Source organism: Erinaceus europaeus, unplaced genomic scaffold (assembly GCF_950295315.1).
Source record: "Erinaceus europaeus unplaced genomic scaffold, mEriEur2.1 scaffold_1195, whole genome shotgun sequence".
Classification (NCBI taxonomy): Eukaryota; Metazoa; Chordata; class Mammalia; order Eulipotyphla; family Erinaceidae; genus Erinaceus; species Erinaceus europaeus.
Window position 1 is genome coordinate 1 of NW_026648043.1, and position 18,596 is coordinate 18,596.

The 18,596-nt window shown below is 48.6% G+C and overlaps 1 long non-coding RNA gene across 1 annotated transcript; it reads left to right on the forward strand.

The window, feature by feature from the left end:
* The first annotated feature begins 478 nt into the window (after positions 1-478).
* LOC132536599 (uncharacterized) lies at positions 479-17,785 on the forward strand. The gene is made up of 3 exons (XR_009548108.1): positions 479-601; positions 1,144-1,241; positions 17,423-17,785. It is a non-coding gene; the product is annotated as an uncharacterized LOC132536599 (long non-coding RNA).
* Positions 17,786-18,596: the final 811 nt, after the last annotated feature.

An 18,596-nucleotide genomic window follows, 5' to 3' on the forward strand; every position in this document is an offset into this window, starting at 1 on the left:
TGTTGGGAGCTGGAGGAGTAGCTCAGGGGGTAGGGGGCCGGCATCGGCTGTGGGGTCTGTGCTGAGGCAGCGAGGAGCGCCAACACTATGACTGCTGCTGCTGGCTGCCCTCCTCCTCCTTCTCCTCCTCCTTCTCTCTCTTTTCTCTCTCCCTCTCTCTCTCTCTCTCTCTCTCTCTCTCTCTCTCTCTCTCTGTGTCTCTTTCTGAACAAAATGGCCCAGAGCAGTGAGAGGCCCAGGTCTTCCTCAGACAGAGATTCTTTACTACCCAGAGTTCACGTGGAGAAGCAAACCCAACAGCCCAGAGTCAAACTCCAAATAAGGGGCTTAGACACTTGATCTGCTCCGAAGCTCTCCCTGCTCCCGTCCGTTGCGATGCTATGTGCCCCTCACTTGAGCCGATATTTCCTCGGCGAGACCGTATTTTATCCTCGCCGGGGCTTGCGTCATTGTTGTCATCTAAGGCTTTCTTAGAGAGAGAGAAAGACAGACTGATCCTGTAACCTCTATGGTCCAAGCACTTTGAATTGTATCAGAGAGCTGAATATATAAAACACTTGCGTTGGACAGGTCTGGAAACCAAAGAATGCTTGACCCCAGAGTTAAGTGCTCATTTTGTGCTCGTATGGACTTTCCTGTACTAACTTCTCTTAGGGAAGAGACAACCTTGATGGGCCTGGACTTTTAAAACTTGTGCTTTTTCTAATGTTTTTGGCCTGTCATGCACACAAGGTGGTCTGTTTCCTGCAAAAAAAGTTTGTCTCCGCTTGTCCTAATGTGCTTCCACCTCGATAGAATGTACAGCTCAGTAATAATGAAAGCTCTTGAGGTATGAAGTAATCAACTTGGCAAAAAAAAAAAAAAAAAGAGAGAGGAGGAGGTCTAAATATATAGTAATGAGAAATGCTGGTTATCTGCATTTAAGAGTTAATTTTATATCTCTAGTCTTTCTCCAAATGTGAGAGAGGGTATTTTGTGAGCTTCACGTAATTCACCCGGACAGTTAAGGCTCCCCCCTTCTTCCTCCTGCCAGAGTGATAAAACTCTAGCCTGCCGAGATAAGAGACTTGAGCCTTTTCGAATTTAGTTTTATTGTTGTTATTACTCACCGTGTCTCCATGTTCTCTGCCTCTTCACTATCAGGTGAAACGCTCGGACTTTGGCTTCACCACAGATGAGCCCCATCAACTCCCTCACGACTGACTGCATGTTGGCAGCATCTGACGACCTGTGATAAATTGGTGAGTCTTGCGAAATTCTCCCCTAAGCTGGGGTTCTGGAACTCATCAGGTGTCCTCTCTGACAGCCCTGTCTCTCTCTCGGCTCTCACCACATTCCCCACTCAGCTGCCGGGAAGCCCTGCTCCTCCCACAAAGCAGCCTCTCAGGGAACTCAGATCTGCCTGGCTTTGGCACTCAGGAGTAACACTCTTGTGCTTTCTGTCACATAAGGGGGGAATAATCTTGTGGGGGTGAGTAACCTCAGAGGACTAGCAGTTCCAGGAACCAGTGAGCATTGAGCAATCGGGAAGAAAGGTCAGAGGACTCCAGCGTCCCTCATGCCTCCTTCAGAGTGGGGCGAGGCCCGCTGGTCGTTTTCCTGCCGAGCTGGCCTGGAGACTGGCCCCTGCGCGTCCTCTCGTGTCCGTCCATGGAGCCCATCCCTGTGCAGCAACAGAGCGTAGCCTCTGGGGTCTACCAACATGCAACCGTCATATGTCATTAAGGGAGGGAATGGCGACAAGGGCTTGGGTGGCTGCTATTTTCCCACTGAATGAGGTGGCCAAAGGAGTCAGTATGCCTTCTGTAAACAGAGGCAGAGCTGAGTTTTTAAAAACAGCAGCCCTCTCCTCGGGTCTGAACCTCCCAGTCAACATCGGGAAAACAGCCTGAAGAAGTAATAGCCAGGGAGTTGGGTGGTAACACAGCGGGTTAAATGCACGTGGTGCAAAGCGCAGGGACCGGCATAAGGATCTGGGTTCGAGCCCCCGGTTCCCCACCTGCGGGGGAGTCGCTTCACAGGCGGTGAAGCAGGTCTGCAGGTGTCTGTCTTTCTCTCCCCTTCTCTGTCTTCCCCTCCTCTCTCCATTTCTCTCTGTCCTATCCAACAACGACAACATCAATAACAATAATAACTACAACAACAAAAAAAGGGTAACAAAGGGGAATGAATAAATATTCTCTCTTTTATTTTTTAAAAAAGGAACAGCCAATCTATGATTGCCTGCGGTGGGAAGGTCTTTTTGTCTCCCTGTCCCTGAAAGTGCAGAGCGCTGCTCTCTTGCTAAGGGACAAAGGCAAATGCCTTTCTGTGTGCTTCCTCAGGATTCTTCTCCACAAGCCCCCAAGGGCTTTGTAGATCCCTGCAGCCAGGCTGTAGCCAGCACGGATGAAGCCAGCCTGTCTGTGGGGGGCACCGGTGAACAGCAGCTTCTGGGGGTCGCGGGTGGGCAGGGAGAAAGGGCAGCGGGCAGCCTCGGGAGGGAATATGAGTCCAACACCACGCGCTCCCACCCTGCAGTTCTCCTTCATGACCCCTCCGCTTCCTGGCTCTCAACCCAGACTCCTAAAGTCACAGGGTGGAGCTGGTGAAGTAGGTCAGGCCGGCAGTGCGCCGCCTGGCTTGGTGTGTCGCCCGGCTCGGTGCGCCACCCACTCATCCCCCACCCAGAGGAAGGCAGCTTTGGCACTGTGATCTCTCTCTCTCCCTCTCTCTCTCTCCCCCTCTCTCTCTCTCTGTCTCTTCATAAAGAAGAAAGAATAATAAGAGTCACAAGGCCTACTTGGCAAATCTCATTCTGATTCCTTTGCCCTCAGGGTGTCAGAGTCAGAGCTATGAAGCCGTTTCCCCCAAATGACTGTGGTGTGTGGCCACTGTGCTGTCTGCATGGCTACAGCGGGGCAGGGCGAGACAAACTCTTGTTCTTGGCCTGACACTTCAGAGCTTTCTATGTTAAAAAAAAAATGTGGTGTGGGAGGCCAAGCCCAGCTTCACAGATGGGCTTTACCAATGAACCACCTCCCTGGTCCAGAATTTTTTAGAGTAAGTTGTGTGTGTGTGTGTGTGTGTGTGTGTGTGTGTGTGTGTGTGTGTGTGTAGAAAGAGAGAATTTTTTAGAGTAAGTTGTGTGTGTGTGTGTAGAAAGAGAGAATTTTTTAGAGTAAGTTGTGTGTGTGTGTGTGTGTAGAAAGAGAGAATTTTTTAGAGTAAGTTGTGTGTGTGTGTGTGTGTGTGTGTAGAAAGAGGGGGAGAAGGAGAGAGAGAGATGGGGAGGGGGTGTACTTGCTAAGTGTCATCTACTGCAGAGTTCTGCTCCTTGTTGCCTTATGGTTCTGGGACTTGAACCCAGAGCCTCAGGCTTTGTTGTGGGCCACTCTACCACTGAGCCTCTCATACCCCATACAGTTATTTATTTTTTAAAAACAGGCTCTCTCTGTTAATATTGGACAGGGGCAGAGACATTGAGGAGGAAAGGGGAGCTAGAAAAAGAGAGAGAGATACGCCCGCAGTACTGTTCCACTGCTTGTGAAGCATTCCCCTGCAGGAGTGGACCAGCGGCTTGAGCCTTGTCCTCCGGCACAATGAGCTATGCACATAACCACGGGCACCCCGCCTGGCCCTCCACCCACCCCTGGATAAACTCCGGGTGATAGTCGTCTTTGCTGAAGGAATATTCTTGAATTCCCAAGACTCCAACCTTCCTTTCTTTCTTTTTAATACATGGATGGTAGAATCATCCACTAAAACGCTAAAATACAGGGCATCTGAATTTGTTTTTTTCAAGCATGACACATTTCTAGCATAAGTGAATTCATGCTGTATTTGGGACGTCTACAAGCATTTCCTGTCCGTCTGGAACCCAGGTGCAGTTCCCCCTGTACCTGCAGAAGCTGCACCCGGAGTTGTGCCCTGGTCGGGGAGCACGGCTCACTCCTGTGAAGCCCGGCAGCTGGGTAGCAGGGAGCTCAGACCCCTTCATCCTCGGGGCTGTGGCCTGCCTTGGACTTCTGCCCATTCTAGCCGCTGAGGTGGAGGTGAGAAAGCAGCAGCGGGGGATTCAAAGCTGAGTAATCTCTTTCTCTCTCTTTCTCTCTCTCCTCTCCCCTGCCCCTCTCTCTCTCTCTCTCTCTCTGTTTTGCCTAGGATGCCTTCAGGCGACCCCAGGGAGAGGCCTGTGTGGCTGTGTGTGAGAGGAGACTGTAGAAAGAGGTGGAGGCCAGGGCTGGGTGGTGGCGCACCTGGTTGAACGTGCAGGTTACAGTGCGCAAGGACCCAGGTTCAAGGCCCCAGTCCCCACCTGCAGAGGAAAAGCTTCACAAGTGGTGAAGCAGGGCTGCAGGTGTCTCTGTCTCTCCCCCTTCCTCTCTCCCCCTTCCCTCTCCATTTCTGCTGTCTCTATGCAATAAATAGATAAAGATAATCCACCCGCTGTGTTCTCCAGAGGATCACCTGTTTGAACCTTTTCTGTGATTTTTCCAGTACTTCAGACATAGCATTGGGAGGGGTTGGTTTCATGATTTCTCAATCAGTCCGATTACCAGATGTTTGCTTCATTGGTTGGAGTGCAGATGGTTTCCAGATGAGTCTATGGGCATAGCTTCCTGCTGCTGAGTGGCCGGCCGACACTTTGGAAGCCCCTGGCAGTCTTGTGAGAACCCCCTCACTTTCAAGAGGTTTCCCAGGCGGTCTGGGTGTCTTGCAGCCTCAGACTCCCTGGGGCTTCTTCACCACCAGGATGATTTCCTCCCTGCCATCCCAGATCTGCCTCTCGCTGCAAATAAAAATCGTGGGTGGTGTCGTGGGTGGTGTACCCCTCGGCCGATAGCCGGCCTTGCACAACAGGGAGAGGAGGGAGACGTCTCCATAGCTCCTGAAAGCTCGTGTGTTATAAGGATTCCACCAATGTGTTTCACAAACAGCCCCGAGCACCCCCTCCCCACTTCCTCCCAGGAGGAGGGAGGCAAACAGGTACTATGTCAGGGCCCCCGTGGACGGCCCCAGTTGACTAACGGAGGGAGGTGTGGCACATAGAGTGTTGTTTTCTCCAGGCTGGCTTCATGGGCAGGTAACAGATGACCAGAAACGCGTAGCTGAGCTGAGAACGCAGTTTAATCTTGATTCAGCGGGCAAACAACCTAATCACCACACCATCACCACACCATGTGCTCCTCCATCTTTCTCCTCCAGCAGCAGAGTGTAACTCAGGAAGTACGCAGGGTAGGGGCTGGGAGAAGGGAGAAGCGTGAAACTAGCAAGGGCTAAACCAAATCTCCCGGAGGTGGAGCAGTGAGACCAAACCGATGTAACAGAAAAGACCATGTAAATAGACCACAATGTCAAGCAATGTAACAGAAGCGTGGGGACAGCTGGGCGCTGTCCACGCACATGTTTCTAGAGCAGTGGGGACAGCTGGGCGCTGTCCACGCACATGTTTCTAGAGGAGTGGGGACAGCTGGGCACTGTCCACGCACATGTTTCTAGAGCAGTGGGGACAGCTGGGCGCTGTCCACGCACATGTTTCTAGAGGAGTGGGGACAGCTGGGCACTGTCCACGCACATTTTCTAGAGGAGTGGGGACAGCTGGGCACTGTCCACGCAATGTTTCTAGAGGAGTGGGGACAGCTGGGCGTTGTCCACGCACATCTTTCTAGAGCAGTGGGGATAGCTGGGCGCTGTCCACGCACATGTTTCTAGAGGAGTGGGGACAGCTGGGCACTGTCCACGCACATGTTTCTAGAGGAGTGGGGACAGCTGGGTGCTGTCCACGCAATGTTTCTAGAGGAGTGGGGACAGCTGGGCGCTGTCCACGCACATGTTTCTAGAGCAGTGGGGACAGCTGGGCGCTGTCCACGCACATGTTTCTAGAGGAGTGGGGACAGCTGGGCACTGTCCACGCACATGTTTCTAGAGCAGTGGGGACAGCTGGGCGCTGTCCACGCACATGTTTCTAGAGGAGTGGGGACAGCTGGGCACTGTCCACGCACATTTTCTAGAGGAGTGGGGACAGCTGGGCACTGTCCACGCAATGTTTCTAGAGGAGTGGGGACAGCTGGGCGTTGTCCACGCACATCTTTCTAGAGCAGTGGGGATAGCTGGGCGCTGTCCACGCACATGTTTCTAGAGGAGTGGGGACAGCTGGGCACTGTCCACGCACATGTTTCTAGAGGAGTGGGGACAGCTGGGCACTGTCCACGCACATCTTTCTAGAGCAGTGGGGATAGCTGGGCACTGTCCACACACGTTTCTAGAGAAGTAGGGACAGCTGGGCGCTGTCCACGCACATGTTTCTAGAGGAGTGGGGACAGCTGGGTGTTGTCCACGCACATGTTTCTAGAGCAATGGGGACAGCTGGGCACTGTCCACGCACATGTTTCTAGAGGAGTGGGGACAGCTGGGCACTGTCCACGCAATGTTTCTAGAGGAGTGGGGACAGCTGGGCGTTGTCCACGCACATCTTTCTAGAGCAGTGGGGATAGCTGGGCGCTGTCCACGCACATGTTTCTAGAGCAGTGGGGACAGCTGGGCACTGTCCACACACGTTTCTAGAGGAGTGGGGACAGCTGGGCATTGTCCACGCACATCTTTCTAGAGCAGTGGGGATAGCTGGGCACTGTCCACACACGTTTCTAGAGAAGTAGGGACAGCTGGGCGCTGTCCACGCACATGTTTCTAGAGCAGTGGGGACAGCTGGGACTGTCCACGCACATGTTTCTAGAGCAATGGGGACAGCTGGGCACTGTCCACGCAATGTTTCTAGAGGAGTGGGGACAGCTGGGCACTGTCCACGCAATGTTTCTAGAGGAGTGGGGACAGCTGGGCGTTGTCCACGCACATCTTTCTAGAGCAGTGGGGATAGCTGGGCGCTGTCCACGCACATGTTTCTAGAGGAGTGGGGACAGCTGGGCACTGTCCACACACGTTTCTAGAGGAGTGGGGACAGCTGGGCATTGTCCACGCACATCTTTCTAGAGCAGTGGGGATAGCTGGGCACTGTCCACACATGTTTCTAGAGAAGTAGGGACAGCTGGGCGCTGTCCACGCACATGTTTCTAGAGCAGTGGGGACAGCTGGGCGCTGTCCACGCACATGTTTCTAGAGCAGTGGGGACAGCTGGGTGTTGTCCACGCACATGTTTCTAGAGGAGTGGGGACAGCTGGGCACTGTCCACGCACATGTTTCTAGAGGAGTGGGGACAGCTGGGCACTGTCCACGCAATGTTTCTAGAGCAATGGGGACAGCTGGGCACTGTCCACGCAATTTTTCTAGAGGAGTGGGGACAGCTGGGCACTGTCCACGCACATGTTTCTAGAGGAGTGGGGACAGCTGGGCACTGTCCACGCAATGTTTCTAGAGCAGTGGGGACAGCTGGGCACTGTCCACGCACATGTTTCTAGAGGAGTGGGGACAGCTGGGCGCTGTCCACGCACATGTTTCTAGAGGAGTGGGGACAGCTGGGCGCTGTCCACGCACATGTTTCTAGAGGAGTGGGGATAGCTGGGCACTGTCCACGCACACGTTTCTAGAGGAGTGGGGACAGCTGGGCACTGTCCACGCACATGTTTCTAGAGGAGTGGGGACAGCTGGGACTGTCCACGCACTTTTTCTAGAGGAGTGGGGACAGCTGGGCGCTGTCCACGCACATGTTTCTAGAGGAGTGAGGACAGCTGGGCGCTGTCCACGCACTTTTTCGAGAGGAGTGGGGACAGCTGGGCGCTGTCCACGCACATGTTTCTAGAGCAGTGGGAGGGAGGAGAGGCCATTAGTGGAGCAGCGCTGACCCCCCTCCATGGCGCTCCGCCTGTCTTGTGACTAAAGGGGGTTGTGGGGGTCAAGGTCAGAGGTTCAGAGGCACTCTGCTGGTGACCTCAATTCAAGAAGATTGCATCCACTGGTACTAACTCTTAGCCCCCCCCCCCCCATCCAAGTTGATTTACAAGGGTTAGTGTATTTATTTAGGCTGTCAAATCCAAAAGCCCAATAAAACCTAGACATAAAAAAAACCAACAAAAAACAAAACAGAGTTTAGGTCCTGGAGCAGGATGGCAGAGGACCTAGTGCGGGTTGTACTGTTATGTGGAAAGCTGGGAAATGTTACGCATGTACAAACTATTGTATTTACTGTCCACTGTAAACCATTAATTCCCCAGGGAGCCGGGCAGAAGCACAGCGGGTTAAGCACATGTGGCACAAAGCACAAGGACCGGCATAAGGATCCCGGTTCCAACCCCTGGCTCCCCCACCTGCAAGGGAGTCGCTTCACAGGCGGTGAAGCAGGTCTGCAGGTGTCTGTCTTTCTCTCCCCCTCTCTGTCCTCCCTCCTCTCTCCATTTCTCTCTGTCCTATCCAATGACATCAATAACAACAATAATAACTACAACAATAAAAAACAACAAGGGCAACAAAAGGGGATAAATAAATTTAAAAATACCAAGTAGCATTAAAAAAACATTAATTCCCCCAATAAAGAAATAATAAAAAAAAAACCAGTCCCCATCAGCTGCACTAGCAACAGACGAATAAGCACATCATTACGTCAAGAAAATATCTGAAATACTGATCTCCTGGGCTTTAAATGTTGCATTTGTTTCAGGGTGAGGTAGAGTAGAGTGAGTGCTTCTTCCTCTAGCTGGTTAGCTTGGTTATCCTCTGTCTGCCTCAGTGCCGAGTGGCTTCTCTGTGAGATGCTCAGGCCAATAAACACTAATCATTTCTCTTTCTGGAAGTTGGACCTTTGCAAGTGGGCGACCCTTTATCACATCATTTGCCCTGTGCAATGTAGGAAGAAGTAACCCTTTGAACCAGAGTTAGAAACTTGAAGGGGGGGGGGTGGGGCGGGGAGAGATGGCACACCTGGTTAAGCGCACACACGACAGTGCACAAAGACCCGAATTCAAGCCCCCCAGTCCCCACATGGAGGGCGAAAGCTTCACAAGTGGTGAAGTAGTGCTGCTGGTGTCTCTATCTCCCCCTTCTTCTCGATTTCCCTCTGTTCTATCAAACAAGATAAATAAAGTTTAACGAAAGAAACCTGGAGGGTAACATTACACTCTGCTTCTCTTGGGAAATCAGGAACTTTGTGCTGGACTCTCAGTCCTCACCCCAGTGGCCTGCTGGGCCTTTGTACTTGGTACCAGGAAGACGTTCTCCGGCCCATTCCAGTTCCTTGAGCCTGGCGCCCTAGACCACTCGGCCACCCTGACACTTCCATCCCAGTTCCTGTCCGTTTGTCCTGGGGTTTTTTCATTCGGTGAAATGGGTCAGACACAGAATCTGTGTATTTTCCATATCCACTCGAATTTTTCCTCCAGGGTATCAGGCCAGACTGGATTGTGTTATCAATCCAGTACCCTCCCAAGTTGATTCTGTGATTCTTTTACACAAAAGGAGTTTTTAACAATGTTATAGCCTCATGTAGGACAGTCTGACTATATTCAAGCTCTAAGAGTCCTTCTTCCTATACTGTTTCAACTTAGCTTGGAGTGTGAAAGGAGTTATGGCAGGCAGAACTCTTTCCTTCATTTTTCTTCTTTGGTTTTGTGATCACTGATGGACAATGAAGGTGGTCATCTGGATAAGCTTATCTATGAATGAAAATATGTAACTAGGAATTTGAATATTTTCAGTGACCTATACAAACAAAAGCCAGCAAATACATTCCCTCTTACTGGGCAGAGAAAATACCACTGCACTGTACACAACACTTTCTTTTTTCTTTACTGGGGGGGGGTAGTGGTTTATAGTCAGTAGTAAACACAACATATTTTCATGTCCAAGGTCCCAGTCATCCCAGGTTCAATGCCTGGCATCACTATAAGCCAGAACTAAGCAGTGCTGTGATTAAAACAAGCAAACAAACGTTCAGCTCTTGACTTGAGTCTACCTGGTGTCAAGACAAGTTAAACGTAAGGAGGGATAAAATTCTCATGTTTCTTGGCCTTTAGGATCTCTATCTCTTCTATGGGGAATATTCCTGCTGAGCTAGCTTCACGGGTGGGAGAGAGGACCCAGGAGCCAAGCTTGTGGTGGTAGCAATACAAATCTTTATTCATGCGGGAGAACCAGAGTCGGGCATGAGTGCAGCGAGTTAGGCCACGTGGAGCCAAAAACCACAGTGGCTGGTGTCTGCCTCCCTCTGCATGCTTGCCCTCCTCTAGGTCAGGATGCGGAAGAAAGGAAGAGAGAGAAACCAGAAACAAAAGTGGCTTTATAGGATAAAACCAGAAGTGGTAAGTCGGAAACAGAAATGGCTAGGAAAGGGGGTGGAGAAAGCAAAAGTCATGCTGGGAACTTCCTTAGCAACTGTTGCGATGGTTTTAACTGGTGGGATTAATGTTACCCTGCAGGCAGGGCGGGTCTCCAGATAGAAAGAAGATAGATCAAAGGAATGAGTGGGGAATCTTACAGGCAAAACAATGATTATGTAAATAGGCCATAGTGTCAGCAATGGAGGATGGAGCAAGGGGGCTGCCCGACATATTCTGTCCATGTCCTCTCCCCATTTTTGGATGTGGTCATTTGTTTTATTATTATTATTATTAATTTATTTATTGTAAAAAGGAAACATTACACCATAGGATAAGAGGGTACAACTCCACACAGTTCCCACCACCAAAACTCCGTATCCCATCCCCTCCCCCAATAGCTTTCCTGTTCTTTATCCCTCTGGGAGTATGGACCCAGGGTCATTGTGGGATGCAGAAGGTGGAAGGTCTGGCTTCTGTAATTGCTTTCCCACTGAACATGGGCATTGGCAGGTGGATCCATACTCCCAGCCTCTCTCTCTCTTTCCCTAGTGGGGTGGGGCTCTGGGGAAGCAGGGCTCCAGGACACATTGGTGGGGCTGTCTGTCCAGGGAAGTCTGGTCGGCATCATGCTGGCATCTGGAACCTGGTGGTTGAAAAGAGAGTGAACATACAAAGCCAAATAAATTGGTGACCAATCATGGAACTAAAGGCTGGAATAGTCCAGATGAAGAGTTTTTTTGGGGGGAGTCCTCCATTTTGTAGCTATCTAGTAGGCATATTTTAGTTGTATTCCAAAGGGCCTTTGGCTATACTAGGTTTTTGTTTGTTTGTTTGTTTTTTATTTTTCTTTTTTCTTCGGAGCCTGAAATCTGATATGCAGGTGGATCCAAGTTATTGTCTGGGGAGATGATGTCATGGCTTGAAAAAGGATCAGAAAGCTGGATCAGGGAAGAGAGTAGCTCCCTAATATGGGAAAGGGTATAAATATTATTGACTGTAAACCCCATTGATTTGATATGATCTGGGGCCCATATTCAGCTTAGGAGCCTATGTGACCTCTGCATCCCTGTGGATCTAAGCTCACATTCTATGGTCGTGAGTAGGAACGTTCCAAGCTGCCCCAATTTCAGGAATCATCTTCCTGAGGTGTAGCATAGAGTATGTTGTCCAGCCTCCCTTCGGAGAATGGAACATTCTCTACCATGGTTGATCCAAGTTGAGGGCAAGGCCCTATGGGGACCCACAAAGGGGTCTATTGTGTTTTTCCTCATAGAGATGACTGGTAACAATGGAGAGAAGGATTTATTCGAGGTCTAGGCCCATCATGTCTATTTGGGAATCTCAGGACTCCCTGACTAGGTCCCCAGCTGATGGGGTGGCCTGATAGTGACTAAAGAGTCATCCTTAAAGCATGCCAGTCTCTTGCCCTTATTCAGCTTTTGCAGTCCTTGCTTCGATAAGGTTAGCTTTGGAGCGAGTGAGAGAACTATAATAGGAAGTAGGTAAGGAGGGTATCTAAGTCTAAGTAGACAGTATTTCATTATGAACTTGATACTGACTCACTACAGACTATTGTGTATTTTTGCTTTCAGATATATATATTTGCCCTAATTTATGGATACATGTGAACATATGCTCTATCTCATAGGACTTGGTGTATGTCTAGGTTTTGGGACTTTGTTGGGAAGTGAACCACCTGGAAGGGAACTAGAGAATCCTGTGAAAGGAAAGGTCTCACCTGAATAATGAGGCTGAAGGGTTGACATTCCACACCTGACGTTTCTAGACACAGTCTGAAATGAAGCATGCGGAGGTGGTACTGGTTACGTTAATTAGGTTGGGATTGGCAGATGGAATATCAATTGGTATGACTTGAGAGAAGCATGCATGAAAGTGAGCCCCACCCTAGAGGTTCCAGGACTGGGGGAAATATAGGCTCTATAGAGGAAGTGGGAGGTTCCTGCTGTCTTAGGGTTTAAGAAGACATTAGATAGTTATTGCTATAATCACATTATTTGGAAATTGGGTTAACTTTGAAATATCCCTTTGTTAGGATTTGCTGTATCATACACAACATCACTATAATTTATGTCCTTTGACATTATTTGTATATAACTGTGCCATGGGTTGCTTCTGTTCTCCCTAGTTTAGGCTTTTAAGAGAGTCAACATATCAAAGACTCAGCGTATGTATTAAAATGACTCAGTCTATGCTTTAAAAAGTTTGAGACATTCAGTAATTTCCCCTCTCATATTAATTAGTGATTTATATGACTAAAAATTAATAGGAGTGTACATAAACACCCTTCCCACCACCAGAATACTGTGAAACATGCAAAAGAATGAAACTGAACGACTGTATTTCACGAAACACAAAAGTAAATTCCAAGTGGATCAAGGACTTGGATGTCAGACCAGAAACTATCAGATACTCAGAGGAAAATATTGGCAGAACTCTTTTCCATCTAAAATTTAAAGGCATCTTCAATGATACCAATCCAGTTACAAAGAAGACTAAATCAAAAATAAACCATTGGGACTACATCAAGTTAAAAAGCTTCTGCACAGCAGAAGAAACCTGCTTCACCACCTGTGAAGCGACTCCCCTGCAGGGGGGGAGCTGGGGTTCGAACCGGGATCCTTATGCCGGTCCTTGTGCTTTGCGCCACCTGCGCTTAACCCACTACGCTACAGCCCGACTCCTGGGTTCATTTTTTTTAATAGCTGTGTAGTTTTCCATTGTGTATATATAGTGCAGCTTTCTCAGCCACTCATCTGTTGTTGGGCACCTGGGTTGCTTCCAGGTTTTAGCTATTATGAATTGTGCTGCTATGAACATAGGTGTGCACATATCTTTTTGCATGTTTCAGCCCATTTTTCCAACACCAGTTGTTGAAGAGACTCTGCTTTCCCCATTTCATAGTCTGAGCACCCTTGTCAGAGACTAGATGTCCATAGGTGTGGGAGAGAGGGGTAAAGTTCTACCCCTTTGCATTATAAAACTTAGGCAAAGTAACTATTCTTTTTTTTTTTTTAAGATTAATATATTTGTTTCTATGAGAGAGGGGAAGGGATGAGAGTGGGGAGGGAGGGTGATCAAGCTGAGCACCCCATCAGCTCTGGCATATGCAGGACTGGGGACAAAACCTGGGGCCTTACATGTGCACATGCTGTGTTCTGCTGCTGGGCTGTCCCAGTCATGTGCCTAGTCTGAATTCCTCTATTGGTTGGTGTCAGCCCTGGGGCCCAAGCCCATCTACTTTGACTTAAACCAAGACCACTGTCATTTCTGTTGCCTTTGTCACCTCCCGTGATGTCAGGTTTACTTCTCAGGGTCCCTGACGATTGTGCTTTGCCTTAAGCATTATTTGTCATAAACCCAACATTGTCTTATCTATGTCATTTTATATCAGAGGGATTTATGATTATATAAATCTCTTCATGAACACTCTTCTTGAAAATATGCACTTAACTCTTTTAAAAATTTTTAAATATTTATTTATTTATTTTCCCTTTTGTTGCCCTTGCTTTTTTTTTTTTTTATTATTGCTGTTGTTGTTGTCATCGTTGTTGGATAGGACAGAGAAATGGAGAGAGGAGGGGAAGACAGAGAGGGGGAGAGAAAAACACCTGCAGACCTGCTTCACCACTTGTGATGTGACTCCCCTACAGGTGGGGAGCCGGGGGCTCGAACTGGGATCCTTACGCCATTCCTTGCACTTCAAGCCATGTGCGCTTAACCCACTGAGCTACCACCCAACTCCCAAACTTAACTCCTTTATTTATTTATTTATTTATTTATTTATTTTAAAAAAGGAGATATTGGGGAGTGGGGCTGTAGCGCAGCGGGTTAAGCGCAGGTGGCGCAAAGCACAAGGACCAGCATAAGGATCCCGGTTCGAACCCCGGCTCCCCACCTGCAGGAGAGTCGCTTCACAGGCGGTGAAGCAGGTCTGCAGGTGTCTGTCTTTCTCTCCTCCTCTCTGTCTTCCCCTCCTCTCTCCATTTCTCTCTGTCCTATTCAACAACGACAACAACAATAATAACTACAACAATAAAAAAACAACAAGGACAACAAAAGGGAATAAATAAATAAAATAAATATTAAACAAAAAATTTTTAAAAAAGGAGACATTAACATAAACCATAGGATAAGAGGGGTACAACTCCACACAATTCCCACCACCAGATCTCCGTAGCCCATCCCCTCCCCTGATAGCTTTCCTGTTCTCTATCCCTCTGGGAGCATGGACCCCAGGTCATTGTGGGATGCAGAAGGTGGAAGGTCTGGCTTCTGTCATTGCTTCCCCGCTGACCATGGGCGTTGACAGGTGGATCCATACTCCCAGCCTGCCTCTCTCTTTCCCTAGTAGGGTGGGTCTCTGGGGAAGCAGAGCTCCAGGACACATTGGTGGGGTTGCCTGTCCAGGGAAGTCGGGTCAGCATCATGCTGGCATCTGGAACCTGATGGCTGACAAGAGAGTTAACATACATAGCCAAACAAGTTGTTGACCAGTCATGGACCTAAAGCCTGGAGTAGTGCAGATGAAGTGTTGGGGGGTACTCACTGCAGACTATTGTGTACTTCTGCTTTCAGGAATATATTTTGCCCTAGTTTATGGATCCGAACTTAACTCTTCATGTTTAATTAAGGAAAATATACAATTGATATTTTACTAAAAAGACTTCTAAGTAGCAGGGAAATGCAATCAGAGCTGCCTTTCTGTAACTTCAGACAACTCTCCCCACTTCTTCCCTTTCATTATCTTTGTGTCCAAAGTTTCCATAGTGAGTCCACCTCACTCTTATAACCATTAGAATTTGAAAGTGGCTGTATAGGAGAAGCAGGCAAGCCCAGTCCGGTCCAGACGTGACACATTCATGTGAAATTAAGATGTGTTCACACCTCATTCATTCCTAGGGGAGGAATTCAGGGGCCATTTCCTGTGACTGAAATATACACAGAGAGAGAGAGGACTTGACACTTTCCCACAGTGAAAGAAAAGCATCTGCTGGCTAGGACTGCCAGGGGCGCATGCTGAGGACGGTGACCTGGAGCACATTCCAGACCCTGCACCACCACCACCGCCACCGCCTGAGTAGGTAGAACCCTGCAGCTCCAGCTCTCTGAGCTGTGATCTCTCCCCAGTCTCTGACTTGGCCCATTGAGTCAGCTTGTGATCGGCTCGGGTGGACTTTTGTGTTTGGGGGAATTCTGAAAGCTAGGGAGAATTCAAGTTTTGAATCACCCTCCCCTAGTGCTAGGGAACTTAACAAGAGGAAGGTTAACACCAGGCCTCTCTCTGTCCCCAAGGCCACAGCCACAGCTGCGTGGTTGCCAGGGAAGCGCTTACTTGGATGGAGAGAGAAAATACTTCTTTATAAATAATCTGTTTTTATAGCCCCCGCGCCTGGGAAACCTGATGTCTGCAATGCACTTACCAATATCAGGGGTCAGATTCCAACTGTGCTCTTACTAAATATTTGACTGTTTTATGTGTGATCGTGGTTGACTGTGTTTGAGAGCTGGGTGATTAAGGAGCTTGCCTCTCAGTCTCTATATTATCTTCTGTGTTTCTCCTCTCTCTCTCTCTCTCTCTGTATGTGTTTAAAATACTGTTTTAAAGTTAACTCATTTCTACATTCCCATGATTCTTAATTTAGATTATTTAAGTATGTGAGTCCTCTGCGAACTCTGTCCAGTCCAGTGTTGACCGGTTAGTGGCCTTTATTCTTTGAGGTCCTCTTTGCAAAGCTGGGGGGACAGTGAGAACACGGTTGGTGAGCAGACACAGTATTTCAGGTGTGTGTGTGGTGGGGGGGGGGGCAGCACTGTTTCACTTACCTTCCCCAGATTGGGGGAGAGACACTGACCAGTCCTGCAGAAGGCTATTTCTGGGCCCCAAAGAAACAATTTGAATCCCAGATCTCAATAAAATACTGCACTAAGTTTGTGTGCCAGGTAACTTCTAGAAGGACAGACTGCTCCCTTTTTACTTGTATTCAGGACTTAAAAAGCTGTGTTGGGCCAGGGAAATAGGTCACTTGGGTCATGTGCTGCTTCGCCGTGGGCTTGACCAAGGCAGAGGCTGCCACCACCGTGTGGAGGAAACTTCCGTGCCGTTCTGTCTCTGTCTCTGCTTTTCTACTTCTATCTCTAACAAAAAAAGATTTATTTGTTTATTGTCATGAAAGAGACAGAGCAGGGGGTGGGGGGAGAGAACAGCTCCGTGTTTGTATATAGAGGTGCTGGGGATTGAACCTGGGACTACTAGTGCCTGAGGCCTGAACATCCTATGCTCCGAAACATTGGACTGTCTTGCCAGCCCTGCTCTCTTTTCAAAATTCTGCTGTGTTTCAAAATAAGTCATGGACTTTCTTGTATTTTGAATCAGCACTAGAATGAATGAACACGTATACACACCCTTCACCTGTAATAAAAGTCTGGGTGTTACATCCAGGATGTGACCCCTCTGCTGTTAATGGAATTGGATAAAAATAAACTGTCCCTTTCCCAACCATGACATCATCTTCCCAGACAATAACTCGGATCCACCTGCATATCAGATTTCAAGCTCGGGGAAAAAAAAAAAAAAACTAGTATCGCCACAGGTCCTTTGGAATATAACTAAAATGTGCCTACTAGCTATCTACAAAATGAGGACCCCACCCCCTAACACTTCATCTGCACTATTCCAGCCTTTAGGTCCATGATTGTTCAACAATTTGTTTGGCTTTGTATGTTAACTCTCTTTTCAGCCACCAGGTTCCGGATGCTAGCAGGATGAAGGGGGGGTTGCTTCATGAGTGGTGAAGCAGGTCTGCGGGTGTCTATCTTTCTCTCCCCCTCTTTGTCTTCCCCTCCTCTCTTGGTTTCTCTCTGTCCTATCCAACAACAACAACAATAATAAATAAGGAAAAATATGGCCTCCAGGAGCAGTGGATTTGTAGTGCAGGCACCGAACCCTAGTGATAACCCTGGAGGCAAAAGCAAAACAAAACAAAACAAACAGATAAAACTAGCATAGTCATGTGCTCTTTGAAATATAACCAAAATAGGACTACTGACTATTCACAAAATGGAGACCCCCCCAACTCTTCATACAAACTATCCCAGCCTTTAGGTTCATGATTAGTCAGCAATTTATTTGGCTCTATATGTCAATTCTTTTTTTTCAGCCACCAGGTTCCATATGCTAACATTATGCCAACCTAACCTTCCTGGGCAGACAACCCTAGCAATGTGTCCTGGAGCCCTGCTTCCCCAGAGCCCTGCCCCACTAGGGAAAGAGAGTTACAGGCTAGGAGTATGGATCAGCCTGCCAACGCCCATGTTCAGCAGAGAAGCAATTACAGAAGCCAGACCTTCCACCTTCTGCATCCCACAATGACCTGGGGTCCATACTCCCGGAGAGATAAAGAATAAGAAAGCTATCAGGGGAGGGGAGGGGTTACAGAGATCTGGTGGTGGGAATTGTGTGGAGTTGTACCCCTCTTATCCTATGGTTTTTGTCAATGTTTCCTTTTTATAAATAAAAATTTTTTAAAAAAGCTCTTTAGACAAGATCGAGTGACACCTCATGTGACAGCCATGAACCACAGCCCCCCCCCCCCCCGGCTGTCGCCCCATGAAGCACTGTCACACATCACTAGGCAGCAGGAATGTGTTCTGAGAAAGGTGTCCTTGGACAATGTACTCACTGTGGGAAAAAAATATATATTGACAGTGGATTCTGTATATTTAGGGTCCTTGACGAACAAAACCACACAGATTAAATGCAGCACAAGGGAAAATGAATGTCAGCAAGAGACTCTGTAAACACCAGACAGAGACATCTTTTCCACCAGAACTGTGGTGTTAGCACACTCACAGCTTCTCGAGGCCACCAACTATCTGTGGGCTTTGGAGACCACCAACTATCTGTGGCCCACCAGTGACTGAATCATTCCATGGTGCAGAACTGCCTCTTTCCAGATTTCACTTCTCACTTCCTCAGGGTCTGGGTGAGGAGCTCTGGCTTCTGGCTGGGATGGCTGATAGGAAGTGACACAGAGCCCCTCAGTTTGGAAGGAAGAGGAACTGGGGATCTCCAGGCCACTTCAGTCTCCTGTCAGGTCACAGCAAGAACTTTGATAGTTGAGATTCCCTTCCCACCCTTTACAAACACCTTTACAGATGCAGATGACAGTGGCTGAGGAGATGGCCAAAGGGAGCTTCAAGATAGGTTCTGGCTTCTTCTCAAGTAGTCCTTAGTTGAGAATGCTGTGTAAGCTGGGAAGCGAGTGGGCCATCCACATTCCCTTACTGTGCAGGTGTGTTGTTGCTTGGAAGATTCAGGGGAGGGGGCTGGGC